Source organism: Xenopus laevis, chromosome 4L, assembly GCF_017654675.1.
Source record: "Xenopus laevis strain J_2021 chromosome 4L, Xenopus_laevis_v10.1, whole genome shotgun sequence".
Lineage (NCBI taxonomy): Eukaryota > Metazoa > Chordata > Amphibia > Anura > Pipidae > Xenopus > Xenopus laevis.
The window spans coordinates 53,579,135-53,593,533 of record NC_054377.1 but is presented as its reverse complement, the minus strand read 5'-3'; the positions used below and the strand labels follow the sequence as shown (position 1 = coordinate 53,593,533).

The 14,399-nt window shown below is 43.4% G+C and overlaps 1 protein-coding gene across 29 annotated transcripts in view; it reads right to left on the bottom strand.

The window, feature by feature from the left end:
- LOC108714052 (zinc finger protein 276-like) overlaps positions 1–14,399 on the bottom strand; it is a 278,865-nt gene that overhangs the window by 76,968 nt on the left and 187,498 nt on the right. For 13 of the 29 annotated variants that reach the window (XR_005966779.1, XR_005966777.1, XR_005966782.1 and 10 more), the window contains one exon: positions 12,011–12,110. The exons of 12 other annotated variants lie outside the window; for them this stretch is intronic. The gene's annotated coding sequence lies outside the window, so the exon portion shown is untranslated. Of the gene's footprint in view, positions 1–2,296; positions 2,397–12,010; positions 12,111–14,399 lie in introns of all 29 variants that reach the window. 4 more of the 29 variants (XR_005966789.1, XR_005966787.1, XR_005966785.1 and 1 more) reach the window with 2 other exon arrangements.

Here is a 14,399-nt window from a genome sequence, read left to right as displayed (position 1 = left end):
ATACCTTGAAACCCCCCCTTACAACAATTGTTTGGGTGGCCCCACGTGTACCCTTAGGCCACCTCCCACCCGCAGAAAACACACGGCAGCAAGGCATAGAGTGCAGAATCGGCTGGGGAGGAGGAACCATTCAGCAGACGCTGCAATCTGGGCTCTCTTGTCTACCAGGCCCCCACATGACCAAGGGATCTGTTGTACTATGGTTAAGCCCCTTCCCATTTTAGCCCTTTTCTCTTCTGTTTAAACTGATCCCCATCCTCTTATTTCTTCTCTTATTTTCCACTCTTTTCTCCCCTTTCATGTTATCTTATACTCTCCTGCTTTCTCCTCTTGCTCGTCTCTTGTCATTCTTACTTTTCATTCCCCTATAAACTTCACCCTCTATCAATTTGCTGTTTTTGCCATTTTCTCACTTTACCCGCTTTCTCTTCTTTTTTCCCTTAATCCCTTTGCCATATTCCACATCTGTTCCCATTTTTCCATCCCACTGGCTGTTACGAATGGTATCACTAGCCCAGAACAAACCCCAAGGTCCTGGCTTCACCTCACGCTTCTGCCTATAACAGCCGCCTTTCACTTTGGGAGGAGTCCTCCGCTACTCGGATGCTGCTAGGTCTTAAAGGGGAAGGAAACCTCGTCGGCGCTAACCCCCCTCCCGTGTATTGCCCCCCTCCCTCCTCCCCCCTGGCCTACCCCTCCCTCTGGGCAAATGCCCCTAACTTGTTACTTACCCTTCTGCGCAGGTCCAGTCCAGGGAGTTCACAGGCGACATCTTCTTCCACACGATCTTCTTCCTCCTTTGACCGGCGTTTTGGCGCATGCGCAGTAGGATCATTTCGCCGGTACGAATCTACTGCGCATGCGCCAAAAGTCACGCGCATGCGCAGTAGATCGTACCGGCGAAACAATCCTACTGCGCATGCGCCGGTCAAAGGAGGAAGAAGATCGCGTGGAAGAAGATGTCGCCTGTGAACTCCCTGGACTGGACCTGCGCAGAAGGGTAAGTAACAAGTTAGGGGCATTTGCCCAGCGGGAGGGGTAGGCCAGGGGGGAGGAGGGAGGGGGGGCAATACACGGGAGGGGGGGGAGGGGGGTTAGCGCCGACGAGGTTTCCATCCCCTTTAAAGGAGAGGACGAGGGAGAAAGTTCTGGGCAGAAAAGGGAACCAAACATTTACTGAAGGAATGGGAAACAAGGAGTGTGGTCAATGGAGGGGCTGAGTCGATACCAATCAGGCAGAGCAGTACAGATTCACAGGTCGGGTCAGAAGCACCAGTATCGCAGTACAGTAACAGGTTCCAAGAGAGTAGTCAGAGATCAGGCAAATGTCAGGACAGGCAGCAAACTAGACAAAGTCATATAGTAAATATTTGGATTCCACGCCAATGATGATGTCACGAGTGGCGTGCCAAAACCAAAAAGACATCAGAAAAAGAAGCAGCGCGTATTGGCACGCATGGAAGGAGAAGACTGCGGGTGTCCCTGCCTCACAGCTGCACCACCAGGTATTCTCACACTGGCTTTTTATTGGGCCACATGTTACACGTGCTTGATAAACAGGAATAGAATCTATTAAACAAAATACTGAGGACCTGGGGTTTTTAGGATAAGGGATATTTCCATTGTTTGGATCTCCATACCTTAAGTCTGCTAAAAACAAATAAACTTTAAAGAAAGCCAATAGAACTCTTTTGCCACCAATATGGATTCATGCAGCATAGTCCCCATCTAGTACAAGACACTATTGTATTATTATAGTATTATTATACAAAAAAATTAAATAATTTTTAAAAATTAGAATTATCTGCTTAAAACATACTCTACAGGAGATGGACTTCAAGTAATTCGGTGCTACCATACAGGAATGCCCAGTGTGTGACAACCAATAACAACAGAAAGGCAGCCAAACATTTAGGTATGTATATATGTACAGAGCCCCTCGTATGGTATTCCTTATCAGTCAGTAACTACTCAGGGTCTGCCCATGTATGGATTCCTTTTGACTGCAAAATACCAAAACCAGATTGTTGCTACAGGTTCCTATTCCAGAGTATATTTTATACCCATCTGCAAATTAAAGGGGAGTTGACTTAGAAATTATGTTTGATGGGGGAATGTGGCCAGACATAGCATGTAGACAGAAGCTCCTCTGTAAAGCTCCCACAGATAAACTCTAATTCATTTCCCTGGGGTTGATGAGCACAGCAAGCAACAAAACACTGCACAGCTTGCTAAGAACCCCATGATCGTGGGCAATGGCAAAAAGCAAAATAAAACAGCACTTTGTACAACTCACCACATTCTATGGATCGCATTCCTGAAAGGGAACATCTGAAAAAATCCATGTTGCTCCAACAAGTCCTCTTCAGCAGCTTCATCCCCAGCACATTCCCAACCTAATAAAGAAAGCAGGACAGCCAAGTATAACAACAATAAAGCCAATGCATATCACCTTAACAGAACCTGTTTTAGAAATTCTTTTGGTCCAACTTAGAACTGACATACTTTATGGCACCGAATAAGTGATCAAAGAGTTTGAAACAGAAATAGAAGAACTGGGAGACCAGCTATTTGGAGAACAAAATGGTCGAACTAGTAACAACTTGGCAGATAAATCTAACACCAAAGTTGAACAAATAAAAATAGTACAAGAGAAATAATGAGGCTTGGAAAAATGCTATAGATGCAATAATGTCAAAATTAGAGGCAAATCACAGGAGGTTAAACCGGATCAGTTGAGGGGATTTATACAATCCTTTATATTATAGATCTTCCCGAGACGCCCTCTAATCATTTGATAACTGCCTGTATCTCTCACAAATAGGGATTAAACGCTAAAAAAATCATTAATAAACACAGAACCACCACCATTATCAACAGCCTATAGCAACGTTACCCTCCAGCCACCTCCATGCAGCTCAGCATGTAAATACAAAAACAAGTAGCAATGGAACTGTCACAACCAGCTCCAGCAATGACTGAACAAACTGTGCTACTACCCCTTAGACTGCAATTCAGTTTAAAGGAGAACTAACTGCCCCAATAAGAAAAACCCCACCCACTACCCTAGATAGTGCTCCCTCTCTGCTTTCTCCCCGCATAGTACATTATTCTAAAAAGGGTCCCTGAATATCATACTCATTATTTATGCAGAGTAGCACAGTGGAGCTTGTGGGCGATATCTTTCGCATCTTCTATTGGTCCAAGATTCTAAGGGCCCATAATTCTACAAAACAAATCTTACACTACATAAGTAACCACCCCAGCTTAATCAAAATTAGAGTGACTGGTGAACCCAATGGGTGATATTCAATATTAATTTGTGCTTTTTATCAAAAAGGGGCTAAAGTTTTTGTCATGTAGTACCCTTGAGACAAAACACTCAAAAACACCTTTTTATTAAAGAGCATTTAAGTCAGCGGGTACTGGGCAGTGAAATTGTATTATTGCCTGAAAATACTCATATCTGCATTCTCCTATGGTAATGTGATTCTACTGGTAAGGACACAGCAATTCAAATTCTATGCTATATAGATGGGTATTTCCATGCTTTTTGTTGCCAGTGTGATATCCCTTTTCCCCAGTGTGCCATTACTATAATTAAACAGTATATATATATCTTCATGGCAAACACTGATACCTTCATTACTGCTTGCAGTTGTTTAAACCTGGCTTAGTAATGATAACTCCTATTGATAAAACTAAAATATGGCATTTTTTTGTATCAGGGGCTTAACAATATTATCCGGGAATATTAATATTTTTGTACAGGGGAACTTGTTTTTTGCCCCTGGCATGCAGAGTTACCAAATGCTTTTGGTTGAGCATGCACCTAATGATGTCCATGCACCTCTAAGCCATGACTTTACTGGATTACAGAGCGGGAACTAAATGATATAACATTGGTCTGCCCCCTGTTTGACTAACGCAAAATTAAAAGTGTAAGGCAAGTTATTAGGGATCATATACTTAGTAAACATATGTAGCAATTGAGAAACCATGGGGTGGAATACAATGTAACTATTGCATCCGCTCTGTGGTTCACAAGTTAACCAGATCAGGTGCTGCAGTTAATTGGCCACTTAAAACTTAGCTTTTATTTTTGTTACTTTACAAAATCCACACAGCTATACAGACAAAACTCATCACTGAGACAAAAAAGATTTCAGTGATGCTAGGCTGTGCCCATAAAATACATATAAATGATTTAAAAACACATAGATTGGAACGGTGAGAAAAGAGCAAGATGAACTGCAGACACTGCAGCCACCGTTCAAAAAGGAGATTGATATCGGGGTGTATCTGAGTTGCTCCCCTCAGTTATTAGTCAAGTGTTGTTGGGCCCGATTAAGATATAGTCAATTATTTTCAATATACAATCTGTATATATATATATTAAATAGAAACATTAGGGTTGGAGCCGTGCACCCAGCTGGCCAAGTACATCAGGCCCCGCCCCTCTGCAGACTCTATAATGAAGGCGCACACGTCGGTAAACTTCTTTGGATAAAGTCAACATGTAGAGAGAACTGTATAAAATATTTTCCTTTATTAATGAACCTCATTAAAATCACAAAATCCAGAAGTGCAAGGCCCCTGCCCCACACGTTTCGTGACTACAAGGTCACTTCATCAGAAGCCAAAAGCGCCCCCTGCTGACAACATATTTATGCATATTCATTAATTAGATAAAAGCACCAGATGATGAGTATCAATCTAGTTAAAAACATAGTAGTCACAATTGCATAAATCCCGAATAAAGATATAAAGAAATATAGAGATATGTCTAAATAGTATAATACTCATTAATGATATATAATATACTATAATACATTGACAATATTATTATTATGAACCAGGATAATATGTATAAAGATATAAAACTAGATATTCATACATTGTGTTAAGAATATGTGGATAAATAAATAAGTAAGTAAAGTTATATGTCAAAAATAGGGTTACTTATACGAAACAAGTCACTCCAAAGTACTTAGAGAAAATTATACCGATACAATGCCAATATAAATGATTAAATGGAGAAGATAGAAAAAATAGAGAAAAAATAGAGAAAATGGTGAAAGTAATAATGAAGACTTGAAAATAAGAAGACTTGAAAATATAACAGAAGACAAGAAAAGGAAAAAGAGCATGAAAAAAAAGATCAGATCGCAATGGACTGCCCCCTGAGGAAGCCGTTCACGCGGCGAAACGCATAGGGCAAGGCGGCATAGGTGGAGGATGGTGAGAGAAGCTCCTATTACTCCCAACGTAGACAGGCAGGCGTTCTGTGTGGGACTGGAAGGGAGTGGGGCAGTCCATTGCGATCTGCTACTGACTTGATTATCAAGCAAGGTGCCATTTAAGCCTAAATCTAGGATCTTACGAGGGTCCTGCCATCTGTCCACCTTTGCGTTGTTTTAATTAATTGTTTTTTATGGACACGGTCCAGCACTGTGTGCTTACACGCAGTGAATTTGTCAGTGTGGTTGTGGGGTGTCACGAGGTTCATGCTTTATGAGTTTATACATTTGTATAATGGAATTATTAAAAGTTAAATTTTAGAATAGCCTGGTTTGTGCACTAGACTGGAGCAGGGGTTCTGAACTGGGTTGCAGAGGGACGGGGCCTGATGTACTTGGCCAGCTGGGTGCACGGCTCCAAACCTAATGTTTCTATTTAATATTGTTACTTTATTTACAACCTTGCAGAACAGCCTAGCTCAAGTCTTGTGAAGGTGCACTCTCAATCTAAAGCAAACAACCACCTAGGTGCTGGTCAGAAACAATTATAAATAAATTACCAAAAAATAACAGCACTCCAAGGACTTCATAAGAAAAAATCAAACCATTTATTTCAACGTTTCGGCTCCATCACGCGGGCCGTCTTCAGGAACCAAACCATGAAACATCGTATTTAGCATATTAAGTAATCGTACTACAATGTTTGTATCAAAAAAGTCGGAACCAAGTTCGTTTACAGAAGACAAACATATCACTGTGTATAGTTATTTAAACAATTTAATACAACGATAGAGGCATTTTAAGTACACTGCGTATGAAGCCAGTGCGTACGTTGCCCACTCCTCAAGCGCTTGTGCGCATGCGCGGAAGCGCATAGGTGCGCACGCACGGAAGCGCGTACGTGGGCTTGCACGGAAGCACACAGAGGATGCTACGGCTGTGGAGACTCAAGCGCACAAGCGTGTGTGGGCGGAAGAGAGCAGGTACGCGCCGAAGAGGAGGAACTGCCAGGGTCGGAGCTAGGGGAAGGCGGAAGAAGAGGTATGTGCCTGGAGCACCAAAACCTTTGCGCCCTAGGCACGTGCCTCTTCTGCCTACCCCTAGTTCCGGCCCTGTATGAAGCCATAGGAGTATGCGGTATACACCTAAACATCCATCAGGGAAATACCCGCTTTTAGGGTTGTTAGTAGGGTGGTGGTTATTAGAGAAGGACCGGGTAGTGAGAGGCTAGTCTTAAATGGTATAAACTGTACCTTTGTCGAGATGTAAGCTTTAAAGTGCATATCATAGCGATATGGAGTCTGCCATGTTTAGAAGTCGGTCTGAACATCCTGGTGTTGCGATGCCTGTGTAATTACTCTGTGTGGCCAGTAGATGGTGCATCTAATGCTCAGTTAGTGCTCTAGTCCGTTGTTAAAGGACCAGTAACATCAAAAAAATGTTTTAAAAAAATTCGTTAGAATACATTGAAATATAAAGACTAACACAAATTAAACTTTTTAATTGCAAAGCCTTTATTAAAAAATAACTTACTGAAACTCTACTTCCGTTCTTCTTGAGAAAAGGTGACAGGGCGACCATCCATTCTGCAGCAGTTGATTTCTCCTCCCTGGCTATCTCTCCTGGCCGCTGTGCAGCATGGAGGCATGTTTTTTTCTTCCCGAACCCCCAGCCCCTGCACTGAGCTGCCCCGTCTCCCTCCTCCTGTGCTGCCCGATTTTTACAAGGAGATTGAAGTGAGCTGCTGCACCCAGTACTGTAACTCTGTTCTGAAGATTGTAGTTGCACACACAGAGCCAGACAGCGCCGGGCAATACACACAGAGCCAGACAGTGCCGGGCAATACACACAGTGCCAGACAGTGCCGGGCAATACGCACAGAGCCAGACAGCGCCGGGCAATACATTAGCATAGCACTGGGAATTAGCACTTACCCCCGCAGCACCTACAAGCTCTACCTTCCTGCTGTCACCTTTGACACCTTTCTCCAGTGGCCCAAGATCAATCGGGTTCTCCGTACAAGTCCGCATAACTCTCGCTAAGCGCAGGCTCTTGTAAGCATTGACTCCACTGAATCGGTGTCGGTGTTTCTATTGGCGCATTGAGGCCCCTGCGCTGGGAGAGTTATGCAGACTTGTACGGAGAACCCGATTGATCTTGGGCCACAGGAGAAAGGTATCAAAGGTGACAGCAGGAAGGTAGAGCTTGTAGGTGCTGCGGGGGTAAGTGCTAATTCCCAGTGCTATGCTAAGGTATTGCCCGGCACTTTCTGGCTCTGTGTGTATTGCCCAGCGCTGTCTGGCTCTGTGTGTGCAACAACAATCTTCAGAACAGATTTACAGTCCGGGGTGCAGCAGCGCACTTAGATCTCCTCGTAAAAAGCGATGAGCCTGGAGAGGATTTTGCAGGCGGCCCGACGTGGAGACGCTGAGAAGCTGCAATGCGCAGGGACAGATCGAAAGATCCCATGGCCGCCTCTGCAGTCCATCATGCTGCCTGAGGAGGAAACTCAACTGTTACTTGGTGGATGAGGCGCAACTGGTGGGCATCAGCAGGGCCAGAAACAAGGCCAACCCGGCTCACGAAGCTGAGGCCACCGGCAACTTGTCGTGCTTGCAATGGCCCGTGTATTGCCCGGCGCTGTCTGGCTGTCTGTGTTGGTCTTTATTTTTCAATGTATACTAACACATTTTTTTTTATTTTTTTTTGATGTTACTGGTCCTTTAAGCGACTAGACCCAGCAACCCATATGGAGGGATATATGCAGTATAGGACTGGCCCACCGGGAAACCAGGAAAACTCACGGTGGGCCCAGGTGTCAGTGGGCCCTTTGGCTTCTAACCATTTGGCCCATTTCATGGTCATTCTCTATTCTCTATAAAAGAGGCTTGATAATGGAAGAATAGAGTATAGTAAGGAGACATAAAAGACTAGGAGAATAAAGAGGTTAAGTGAGGAGAGGATGAATAATAGTTTGGAAAGTGGGCCCATGTTCTAAGGTTTTCTGGTGGGCCCCTGGTATCCCAGTCCGACATTGGATATATGTGAAAAATAGTTGGTAGCAATATAGGTTAACAGTTATTCGTTGCATTACTGTTGTCCGACTGCATGTGCATCCTCTTATGGAGAGCTGGTAAGTATTTACCCTGAGCTGCATATAATTATGGAAACTTAATCAGGTGTAGGAGTCATATACTCTTCTGATCCAGCACAATGGATGCTGAGCATATGGTCTTTGTACTACAATCAAATTCACAGCACATGTGGATACTCCTGAACTCCCTTTTCTGGACATTCTGCAAATGAAACAGGGCACTCAGCTTACCACCACCATTTACCGTAAGGAGACTGACAGAAACACTTTATTACATCATACGTCTTGCCACCCGCCACATCTACTTGAACGTATTCCATATTCCCAGATGATCCGGATTGTAAGGAACAACATGGACCTGAGTAGACTTCATCAACAACTAGACGAACATGGTTCGGTTCCAAGAATGAGGTCACCCCCAACACGAACTTCTTAATTGCTGTCTGCGAGCTACACGTTTTACACAAAATTAGTTACTGACCCCATTAAATACCAACACAACGACAAGCAATGTGGACTCCCTCACCGCATACTCCACTAGTACCAGATCCTTCACTAGAGCTATCCACAACTATTGGTTGATTGTACAGAAGGATAAGACACTACCACCTTCCTTCAAGCTACCTCCACTTGTTTGGCACGTGGGCCAATTGAGGCCCGTTTTTAAATTTACACCAGCCCTCAGCCTCAGTCATGAAATTAATAATAATGTGGCCTGCCAGCATAGTGCGATCAGGAATTGTGTATCTGTAATATTTGGGCACATTAGTGAAATGATCTGCCACTTGGTCTATACTGCTGCCTGTGAGCTGAAGGTGTTAGAAATAGACACGTACTGGCACGTAGTGACGCACCGCTCTCAGATACAGATACTAAAGATGTATGCATCACTACGTGCCAGTACGTGTCTATTGTAAACACCTTCAGCACACAGGCAGCAGTATAGATGATCATTTCACTAATCATGTGCCCAAATATTACTGCTATGCGATTCCTTGTTTAAATGAGGCGTGGACAGACTCCACTTTTCCACTTCCTAAGAGCAGTGTACGCATCCATCTCCGGGAGTGAATGGTCTTGATCGCAAGCTAGCTACCTCGGAATGGATGTCAGGCTGAATGGTCACCCCCCACACATTTTCACCTCACCAAATCTGGTCCTCGTTGCAAAAGGTTTGGACACCCCTGCCCTACACCCTGGATGCTACCGATGCACAGACTGCACAACCTGCAGACAACTACTCACTGGTTCCACCTTTCCACACTCACATTCAGGTACACCAAGATATGTTCTACAATAGTAACGCAACGAATAACTGTTAACCTATTATGCTGCCAATTTATTTTTTCACATATATCCCTCCATCTCCACCATCTACTGGCCACACAGAGTAATTACACAGGCATCGCAGCGGCAGGATGTTAAGACCGACTTCTAAACACGGCAGACTCCATATCACTATGATATGCACTTTAAAGCTTACATCTCGACAAAGGTACAGTTTATACCATTTGAGACTAGTCTCTCACTACCCGGTCCTTCTCTAATAACTGCCACCCTACTAACAACCCTAAAAGCGGGTATTTCCCTGATGGATGTTTAGGTGTATACCGCATGCTCCTACGTCATGGCTTCATAAGCAGTGTACTTAAAATGCCTCTATGTATTTAATTGTTTAAATAACCATACACAGTGATATGTTTGTCTTCTGTTAACTTTGTTCTGACTTTTTTATACAAACATTTTTGAAACATTGTACAGGTATGGGACCTGTTATCCAGAATGTTCGGGACCTGGAGTTTTCCGGATAACGGAACTTTCCATAGTTTGGGACTTCATGCCTTCTACTGGTAATTCATTTAAACATTAAATGAACCCAATAGGCTAGTTTTGCTTCCAATAAGGATTAATTATATCTTAGTTGGGATCAAGTACAAGCTACTGTTTTATTATTACAGAGAAAAAGGAAATCATTTTTAAAAATGTGGATTATTTGGATAAAATTGAGTCTATGGGAGACAGCCATTCCGTAATTCGAGCTTTCTGGATATCGGGTTTTCGAATAAGGGATCCTATACCTGTAGTACGATTACTTAATATGCTAAATACGATATCTTTGTTACAACATTTCTTTATCCATTGCTTACTGATAGCTACATCTATGATTATTTCCTTCTGATTATTCTTTATCTATTATTATTATTGTTTGTTTTTGTTTTCAACATGTATTGTATAAAAAAAAAATTGTCAGTTAGGTGCAGTGACATCACTTAATTCCCTTTCCCACCACAGGGGCTTTAAATGGTTGCAGCATTTTGTTTAAGCACTTTGGTAAAGGCTAGTGTACTATCTGAAACGTTACTTATTTTTTTGCCAAATAAAACCTTTATTTCCATTTGTAAGACCTGTGAGTGTGAGCCTTTGATGTGCTTATATATATATTTGTTAGTAGTTTGAAATGCAGTCAGTCTGTCAGTGTATAGTGCATGTGCATATGAGGAAGCATATGTGGCATATGTAGGAGGAGCTGAAGCTACAGCTTCTCTTCCATTCCAACTGTTCCTGTTATCTGGGCTGTTGGGCCAAACAAATGCAGCAATACAAATATCTTAAAGAATTATTATATAAGTGCACTAAAAGTAGTGTTTCTAAATAAATTGTTATTGTAAGTCAGGTTGATCATCCACAGAGATCTACCTATGGCACAAGGTAGATTTAAGTTTAAATTCCAACGTAGTTTTTTCAGTACAGTGCACAGCCACCTCAAATGTAGTTGGTCATACTACTAGGATTTAAAAAACAAACAGAAGAAAAGAGGGGTACGCTCAGGGCCGGATTTACATAGTGGGCACCCCTAGGCCCACTGCCATTCGTCGCCCCTGTCCCAACCCCTTTATTCATGCAAATTTTCATCATCTGCACTGGATAAATGGGGAAATTTCAAAAATGATTGTATCTACTGCTCATCCCCAGTGTTTTTGAACAAATGTGGGTGTGGTTGGGCAGCATGCCGCCCCCCTAAAATCCTGCCGCCCTAGACCCGGGCCTAGGTGGCCTTTCCACAAATCCGGGCCTGGGTACGCTCCTATACAGTAAAATCAGTGATATCATTTTATTCAATAAAAGTAATGCACTTACAAGCTTAGATGTACATTAAACTCATCAAGGGAGTGGCTTAATGTGTTTCTTTGTATGTCCAGCCTCCTCAGGTGCATATGAAAATAAAAATTACTTTTGTGTGCACTTTGATATTTCCCTGAGGAAGTCAGACATTCAATGAAACATGTTGGGCCATAACTGAATGTGATTCTTAGTTTGTAAGTGTAGTACTCTATATATGTATATGGCCCCTCGTATGGGTTCCCTTATCAGTCAGATACCATTCAGGGTCAGCCGATGTATGGCTAACTGCCATATACCAAAACCTGATTGTTGCTACAAGTTCCTATTCCAGAGTATATTTTTTACCCATCTCTAAGTTAAAGAGAGTTTATGGGGAAATGTGGCCAGACACAGCATGTGGACAGAAGCTCTTCAGTAAAGCCCCCACAGATAAACTCTAATACCAATCTCTGGGGGGGGAGAACAGTAAACATCAAGCTACACAGCTTGTGAAGAACCCAGGATATTGGGCAATGGCAAAAAGCAAACTAAAACAGCACTCTGTACAACTCACCACATTCTTTGGATCGCAGGCCTGAAAGGACACATTGGAAAATATCCATATTGCGCCAGCAAGTCCTCTTCAGCAGCTTCATCCCCAGTACATTATGAATCTGATAAAGACAACAGGACAGCTAAGAATGCCATCAATACAGCCAGAAAAAAAAGATAAAAGCCTGTAATACACTTATAAGACAACCCCACAGATGACTACTGAAATGTTTTTTTTTTTTAAATGAACACATTCCAAGGTAAAAAATGGACATGAGAAAACAAGACTATAGGACTGCTCTGTCAATGTGAAACTGAAAAAAAAAGGATTGTTTTTATCCCTCTAAAACAGTGTGAAACTTTTTGAAATGCACAAGACACTATGACTGCTTTGCCAATTACTTGTGAACCTTTTTGAAACACATTTCATTTTTTTTTTCATTTCATTCATTATGTTGCAGGTGCAGGTGCGGACTAACCTGCTGAACCCTTATAATACATGAGTGATACTCAAGAGTTCCCTGTATAACTCAGCCTGCAGCTTTGTGCCTTTATATGGTCACAGAACCACTCAGTGACTTCTAATATCCTTATCATTTATAGTAGGGGGCACACTATCCCTTATAATACATGAGTGATACTCAGAGTTCCCTGTATAACTCAGCCTGCAGCTTTGTGCCTTTATATGGTCACAGAACTCCTCAGTGAATTCTAATATCCTTATCATTTATAGTAGGGGGTACATTATCCCTTATAATACATGAGTGATAACAACAGTTCCCTGTATAACTCAGCCTGCAGCTTTGTGCCTTTATATGGTCACAGAACCCCTCAGTGACTTCTAATATCCTTATCATTTATAGTAGGGGGCACATTATCCCTTATAATACATGAGTGATACTCAGAGTTCCCTGTATAACTCAGCCTGCAGCTTTATGCCTTTATATGGTCACAGAACCCCTCAGTGACTTCTAATATCCTTATAATTTACAGTAGGAAGTACATTAGCCCTTATACATGAGTGATACTCAGAGTTCCCTGTATAACTCAGCCTGCTGCCTTGTGCCTTTATATCAGGGGTGCCCAGACTTTGATACACTGGGATCTACTCTTGACACCTGGCCCCCATAAGGAGATCTACCTTGGTAACGTGCGGCGATTTTTGACCACACCCATTTTTTTACCACACCTCCTAATTACCATATTAAGTTTACAAAATTTGGCTGGTTATGAAAGTTTAAATACACTCCCTTTCCCTCCATGTTTGCTGCTCATCCCTCTCTTCCCCTCAGTGCTTGTTGCTGTCAGCCCCCCTTCTGTGTCACTGCTTGTTACTGTCAGCCCTCCTTCCGTGTCCCTGCTTGTTGCTCAGCTCAGCCCTCCATCTGTGTCCCTGGTTGTTGCAGTCAGCCCCCCTTCTGTGTCACTGCTTGTTGCTGTCAGCCCCCCTTCTGTGTCCCTGTTTGTTGCTGTCAGCCCTCCTTCTGTGTCACTGCTTGTTGCTGTCAGCCCTCCTTCTGTGTCCCTGCTTGTTGCTGTCAGCCCTCCTTCTGTGTCACTGCTTGTTGCTGTCAGCCCCCCTTCTGTGTCACTGCTTTTTACTGTCAGCCCTCCTTCCATGTCCCTGCTTGTTGCTCAGCCCTCCATCTGTGTCCCTGGTTCTTGCTGTCAGCCCCCCTTCTGTGTCACTGCTTGTTGCTGTCAGCACCCTTTCTGTGTCCCTGTTTTTTGCTGTCAGCCCTCCTTCTGTGTCACTGCTTGTTGCTGTCAGCTCCCCTTCTGTGTCCATGTTTGTTGCTGTCAGCCCCTCTTCTGTGTCTGTGTTAGTTGCATAGCCCTACCTTCTGTGTCTGACGTGCTTGCTGCTCAATATCTTACCCTCCCTTCCTTCCATGTCCATGCTTGACTCTGCTCTCCGCCCCCGCCTTCTCCTCTGATCTCAGCCAGCCCCGCATTCCCTTCTCCTATGCTCTCTGCCTGCCCGTTCTTTGCCTGCCTGCTCTCCATTCTCCTCTCTCAGCCAGCCCTTGCTGCTCAGAGGAGAAAGGGAATGTTCCACCAAAGTCTGTGAGTGGGGCTGTCCGGAACGGGTTCTGCAGCTCTCACCCGCGTCGGTAAAATAAAGATGGCGGCTGGACTGCAGCATTATGCTATCGCGAGACTTCGGACGTCACAACCAGGAAGTACGGTGGAAACGTCGGGCAGGTCACGGTCTACCAGGAAAATGATGGGGATCGACTGGTAGACCGCAATCGACGTCCTGGGCACCCCTGCATATGGTCACAGAACCCCTCAGTGACTTCTAATATCCTTATCATTTACAGTAAGGGGTACATTAAACCTTATAATACATGGGTGATACTCAGATATCCCTGTATAACTCGGCCTGCAGCCTTGCACCTTTACATGGT